General features: G+C 51.6%; 1 long non-coding RNA gene across 1 annotated transcript; it reads right to left on the bottom strand.

Annotated features, from left to right (window-relative positions):
- Positions 1–256: 256 nt before the first annotated feature.
- LOC132805581 (uncharacterized) lies at positions 257–6,418 on the bottom strand. The gene is made up of 2 exons (XR_009640923.1): positions 5,328–6,418; positions 257–5,096 (listed from the first exon to the last, which is right to left on the bottom strand). It is a non-coding gene; the product is annotated as an uncharacterized LOC132805581 (long non-coding RNA).
- Between the last annotated feature and the right edge of the window lie 561 nt (positions 6,419–6,979).

Below are 6,979 nucleotides of genomic sequence, written 5' to 3'. Positions count from 1 at the left end.
AGTGAGGTTTGCCCATCTCTGCAGCAAACTGCAGTCAATGCTCCACCCATTCTGCTCGTTAAATCAATATCTTAAAGGCACAAACTAAAAGAGCTAACTGCTGCTCCACCACTATGTTCATCTCCATGTTGCTTGTGGGATCCTGCTGTGCAAAATGGCTGCCACGTTGACCCACAGTAACAGCACATTATAATGCTGAACCTACGACCTGAGAAACTGGGTCTTTCCCAACACAACTGAAGGAACGAGGCAGCTGTAAAATGTAAATTTGTTGTAATTTCTTTTTAAAACTTGTAACAGTAATGTTAACAAAAAAATAATCTTTTAAAAAAGTTATACAAAAAAAGGACCTTAAATCAGTAATAGCTACAAATCTCATGACAATACATTCTTCAACCGTATGCAGTCTGCTTTTTCCATGATGCACATTCTTTCCAATAGTTCCATCACTACACTTTCAGCACAGCTGGAGGGATGTATGAAAGGGAATGACACATGAACCTGGCTGGTTTGGGGACCTCTGCGGATTTCACTTGGAACCTCAGTGCTTTGCAGCCATTAAGGAAGGCGTGCAGTGATCAGGGCTGGTTATCTTGGCCTCTGCTCCTCTGGTCAGGCAATGGTCCATGGCCATGGGCAAGGCTGGGGGAAGAGGCCAGGACGTGTTTCCACAAACCAGCCAGCCAGAGGTCAAAATGCCTCTGGGGCTAAAGGTGGAAGGCCGGCTGTATCCACCACTCTCTCCCCTCCCCCCTCAACATCATCAGTGTCAGTGCCTGATGGGGCAAACTAGAGACTTCAAGAGGAAATCCCTGTAACCAAGACTCCCCCGAACAGGACAATCATTCCAACAAGAGCCTTCTGCACAAGGTACTAACAAAGGTCTACAGCCGAAGATGGTAGCGAACACCGGAGAGGTCAGTGTTCGGGTGGCATTAGCCATGTGTTTTTGGTGGCCGGGGGTTTGGGATTGGATTGAGCCTGGGGTAGGTCACCTCCCCATCGAGTATACCACCCCTATCCCACCCCCTTAGGAACAGAGAGCCGCACATATTAAATACCAGATCTGAGCTGAATACAGAATGTGTGGCTGGAACTGCAGCTTGTCAGCAGCAGTATGTACCAGGGTCATGCCCAACAAACTGCGAGGATAGACCACAGGCTTTCAAAGGAGAGGCCTCGTTTTTATTTTTTAAAAAAGCCCAAACACTCCCTACATTTCCCCTCACTGGGCAAGGTGCAGAGACAATCAAAGCTGTAGCCCGCTCTCTGCTCCTGGGCTTTCACTGGGATACTCCAGTTACCTCCCTCAGACAGCCAAGACCTGTGCAATATAGCTGCTTGGGGAAAGATCTGTCAACTGACAACACTCACTGTGTCAAAGCCCAACCATACAATCACATCTCTCCCACACACACCTTCACACACTCACCTTCCACCATGGACAGTAACACCCTGATCGAACCTGCGCACGCACACACACACCTTCCACCAGGGACAGTAACACCCTGATCGAACCTGCGCATGCACACACACACACCTTCACACACTCACCTTCCACGATGGACAGTAACACCCTGATCGAACCTACACACACACACACACATTCCACCAGGGACAGTAACACCCTGATCAAACAGTACCCCCGCCCACAAACCCACACACACTCACACACCTTCCACCAGGGACAGCAACACCCTGATCAAACAGTACCCTTGTCCCCAAACCTACACACACACACAGTCTCACCATCCCCAGGGACAGCCACACCCTGATCAAACCTACACACACACACACTCACCTTACACCAGGGACAGCAACACCCTGCTCAAACATTACCCCCACCCCCAAACCTACACACACACACAGTCTCACCATCCCCAGGGACAGCCACACCCTGATCAAACCTACACACACACACACACTCACCTTCCACCAGGGACAGCAACACCCTGATCAAACAGTACCCCACCCCCAAACCTACACACACACACACCTTCCACCATGGACAGTAACACCCTGATCATACCTGCACACACACACACACGTTCCACCAGGGACAGCCACACCCTGATCAAACCTGGGCGCGCGCACACACACACACACACACTCACCTTCCACTAGGGACAGCAACACCCTGATCAAACAGTACCCACACCCACAAACCTACACACACACTCACACACCTTCCACCAGGGACAGCAACACCCTGATCAAACAGTACCCACCCCCAAACCTACACGCACTCACCTTTCACCATGGACAGTAACACCCTGATCAAACCTGCAAACACACACACACACACACACACACACTCACCTTCTACCAGGGACAGCAACACCTTGATCAAACAGTACCCCACCCCCAAATCTACACACACACACACACACACTCACCTTCCATCATGGACAGCAACACCCTGATCAAACCTGCGCACACACACACACACACACACTCACCTTCCACCATGGACAGTAACACCCTGATCAAACCTGCACACACACACACTCACCGTCCACCAGGGACAGCCACACCCTGATCAAACAGTACCCCACCCCCAAAGCTACACACACACACACACACTCACCTTCCACCATGGACAGCAACACCCTGATCAAACATTATCCCCACCCCCAAACCTACACACCTTCCACCAGGGACAGAAACACCCTGATCAAACAGTACCCACACTCACAAACCTACACATACACACACACACACACACACACACCTTCCACCATGGACAGCAACACCCTGATCAAACATTACCCCCACTCCCAAACCTACACAGACACACACCTCCACCATGGACAGTAACACCCTGATCAAACAGTACCCCACCCCCAAACCTGCACACACACACACACTCGCCTTCCACCAGGGACAGTAACACCCTGATCAAACAGTACCCACGCCCCCAAACCTACACACACACACACACACACACTCACCTTCCACCATGGACAGCAACACCCTGATCAAACCTGCACACACACACACACACTCACCTTCCACCAGGGACAGTAACACACTGATCAAACAGTACCCACGCCCCCAAACCTACACACACACACAACACACACACACACACACACACACACACACACACACTCACCTTCCACCATGGACAGCAACACCCTGATCAAACATTATCCCCACCCCCAAACCTACACACCTTCCACTATGGATAGTAACACCCTGATCAAACATTACCCCACCCCCAAACCTTCACACACACACTCACACACACAAACACACCTTCCACTATGGATAGTAACACCCTGATCAAACAGTACCCACACCCACAAACCTACATACACACACACACACACACACCTTCCACCATGGACAGTAACACCCTGTTCAAACAGTGCCCACGGCCACAAACCTACACACACACACACACACTCACCTTCCACCATGGACAGTAACACCCTGATCAAACCTGCACACACACACACTCACCGTCCACCAGGGACAGCCACACCCTGATCAAACAGTACCCCACCCCCAAAGCTACACACACACACACACACACTCACCTTCCACCATGGACAGCAACACCCTGACCAAACATTATCCCCACCCCCAAACCTACACACCTTCCACCAGGGACAGAAACACCCTGATCAAACAGTACCCACACTCTCAAACCTACACACACACACTCTCACACCTTCCACCAGGGACAGCAACACCCTGATCAAACAGTACCCCACCCCCAAACCTACACACTCACCTTCCACCATGGACAGTAACACCCTGATCAAACAGTACCCCACCCCCAAACCTGCACACACACACACACACACACACTCGCCTTCCACCAGGGACAGTAACACCCTGATCAAACCTGCACACACACATACACACACACTCGCCTTCCACCAGGGACAGTAACACCCTGATCAAACAGTACCCACGCACCCAAACCTACACACACACACACACACACACACCTTCCACCAGGGACAGTAACACCCTGATCAAACAGTACCCACGCCCCCAAACCTACACACACACACACTCACCTTCCACCATGGACAGCAACACCCTGATCAAACATTATCCCCAACCCCAAACCTACACACCTTCCACCAGGGACAGAAACACCCTGATCAAACATTACCCCCACCCCCAAACCTACACACACACTCTCACACACAAACACACCTTCCACTATGGATAGTAACACCCTGATCAAACATTACCCCCACCCCCAAACCTTCACACACACACTCACACACAAACACACCTTCCACTATGGATAGTAACACCCTGATCAAACAGTACCCACACCCACAAACCTACACACACTCACCTTCCACCAGGGACAGTAACACCCTGATCAAACCTGCGCACACACACACTCACCGTCCACCAGGGACAGTAACATCCTGATCAAACAGTACCCCACCCCCAAACCTACACACACACACACACACACACTCACCTTCCACTAGGGACAGCAACACCCTGATCAAAACAGTACCCATGCCCCCAAACCTACACAGACACACACCTCCACCACGGATAGTAACACCCTGATCAAACAGTACCCACACCCACAAACCTACACACACACACACACACACACACACACACACTCACCTTCCACCAGGGACAGTAACACCCTGATCAAACCTGCGCACACACACACTCACCGTCCACCAGGGACAGTAACACCCTGATCAAACAGTACCCCACCCCCAAACCTACACACACACACACTCACCTTCCACCAGGGACAGTAACACCCTGATCAAACCTGCGCACACACACACTCACCGTCCACCAGGGACAGTAACACCCTGATCAAACAGTACCCCACCCCCAAACCTACACACACACACACACACACACACACTCACCTTCCACTAGGGACAGCAACACCCTGATCAAAACAGTACCCATGCCCCCAAACCTACACAGACACACACCTCCACCACGGATAGTAACACTCTGATCAAACAGTACCCCACCCCCAAACCTGCGCGCACGCACACACACACACACACACACATTCACCTTCCACCATGGACAGTAACACCCTGTTCAAACAGTGCCCACGGGCACAAACCTACACACACACTCACCTTCCATCATGGACAGCAACACCCTGATCAAACAGTACCCACACCCACAAACCTACACACACACACACACACACTCGCCTTCCACCAGGGACAGTAACACCCTGATCAAACAGTACCCCACCCCCAAACCTGCACACACACACACACACACACACACACACTCACCTTCCACCAGGGACAGTAACACCCTGATCAAACAGTACCCACGCCCCCAAACCTACACACACACACACACTCACCTTCCACCATGGACAGCAACACCCTGATCAAACATTATCCCCACCCCCAAACCTACACACCTTCCACCAGGGACAGAAACACCCTGATCAAACATTACCCCCACCCCCAAACCTACACACACACTCTCACACACAAACACACCTTCCACTATGGATAGTAACACCCTGATCAAACAGTACCCCCACCCCCAAACCTACACACACACACACTCTCACACACAAACACACCTTCCACTATGGATAGTAACACCCTGATCAAACATTACCCCCACCCCCAAACCTACACACACACACACAAACACACCTTCCACTATGGACAGTAACACCCTGATCAAACTTGCACACACACACACACACACCCACCGTCCACCAGGGACAGCCACACCCTGATCAAACAGTACCCCACCCCCAAAGCTACACACACACTCACCTTCCACCAGGGACAGCCACACCCTGATCAAACAGTACCCCACCCCCACAAACCTACACACACTCACCTTCCACCATGGACAGTAACACCCTGTTCAAACCTGCACACACCCACTCACCGTCCACCATGGACAGCAACACCCTGATCAAACATTACCCCCCGCCCACAAACCTACACACACTCACTCACACACACACCTTCCACCAGTGACAGCAACACCCTGATCAAACAGTACCCCACCCCCAAAACCAACACACACACACACACTCACCTTCCACCATGGACAGCAATACCCTGATCAAACCTGCACACACACACACTCACCGTCCACCAGGGACAACCACAACCTGATCAAACAGTACCCCACCCCCAAAGCTACACACACACCTTCCACCATGGACAGCAACACCCTGATCAAACCTGCACACACACACATACACCCACCGTCCACCATGGACAGCAACACCCTGATCAAACAGTACCCACGCCCACAAACCTACACACACACACACTCACACTCACCTTCCACCATGGACAGTAACACCCTGATCAAACCTGCACACACACACACACACACCTTCCACCAGGGACAGCCACACCCTGATCAAACAGTACCCCACCCCCAAAACCTACACACACACGCACACTCACCTTCCACCATGGACAGCAACACCCTGATCAAACATTACCCCTACCCCCAAACCCCCCCCCACACACACACACACCTTCCACCAGGGACAGAAACACCGTGATCAAACATTACCCGCACCCCCACCCCCAAACCTACACACAAACACACACTCACACATCTTCCAGAACGGACAGCAACACCCTGATCAAACATTACCCCCCGCCCACAAACCTACACACACTCACTCACACACACACCTTCCACCAGGGACAGCAACACCCTGATCAAACAGTACCCCAACCCCCAAACCTGTGCGTACACAAACACACAGCTTCCCACAAGTTCGGTGACATACTGCTATGATGCTGGTACTTTGTTAAATATGTGAGAAAGAAACACTTGGCAATATCTTTGTACACCAAGAACCTGCACTAAGTGAAGACCTGCACATGCGGACAGCACATCTCAACCTCCAGATCTCTCCCCACCAGGACTGTACCCCAGTATTTGAGTTGAAAAATGTGGTGCTGGAAAAACACAGCAGGCCAGGCAGCATCCAAGGAGGAGAATCGACGTTTCGGGC

Source organism: Hemiscyllium ocellatum, chromosome 50 (genome assembly GCF_020745735.1).
Source record: "Hemiscyllium ocellatum isolate sHemOce1 chromosome 50, sHemOce1.pat.X.cur, whole genome shotgun sequence".
In the NCBI taxonomy this organism is placed as follows: domain Eukaryota; kingdom Metazoa; phylum Chordata; class Chondrichthyes; order Orectolobiformes; family Hemiscylliidae; genus Hemiscyllium; species Hemiscyllium ocellatum.
The sequence above is the reverse complement of the archived record's forward strand: the minus strand, read 5'-3'. Positions and strand labels throughout refer to the sequence as shown.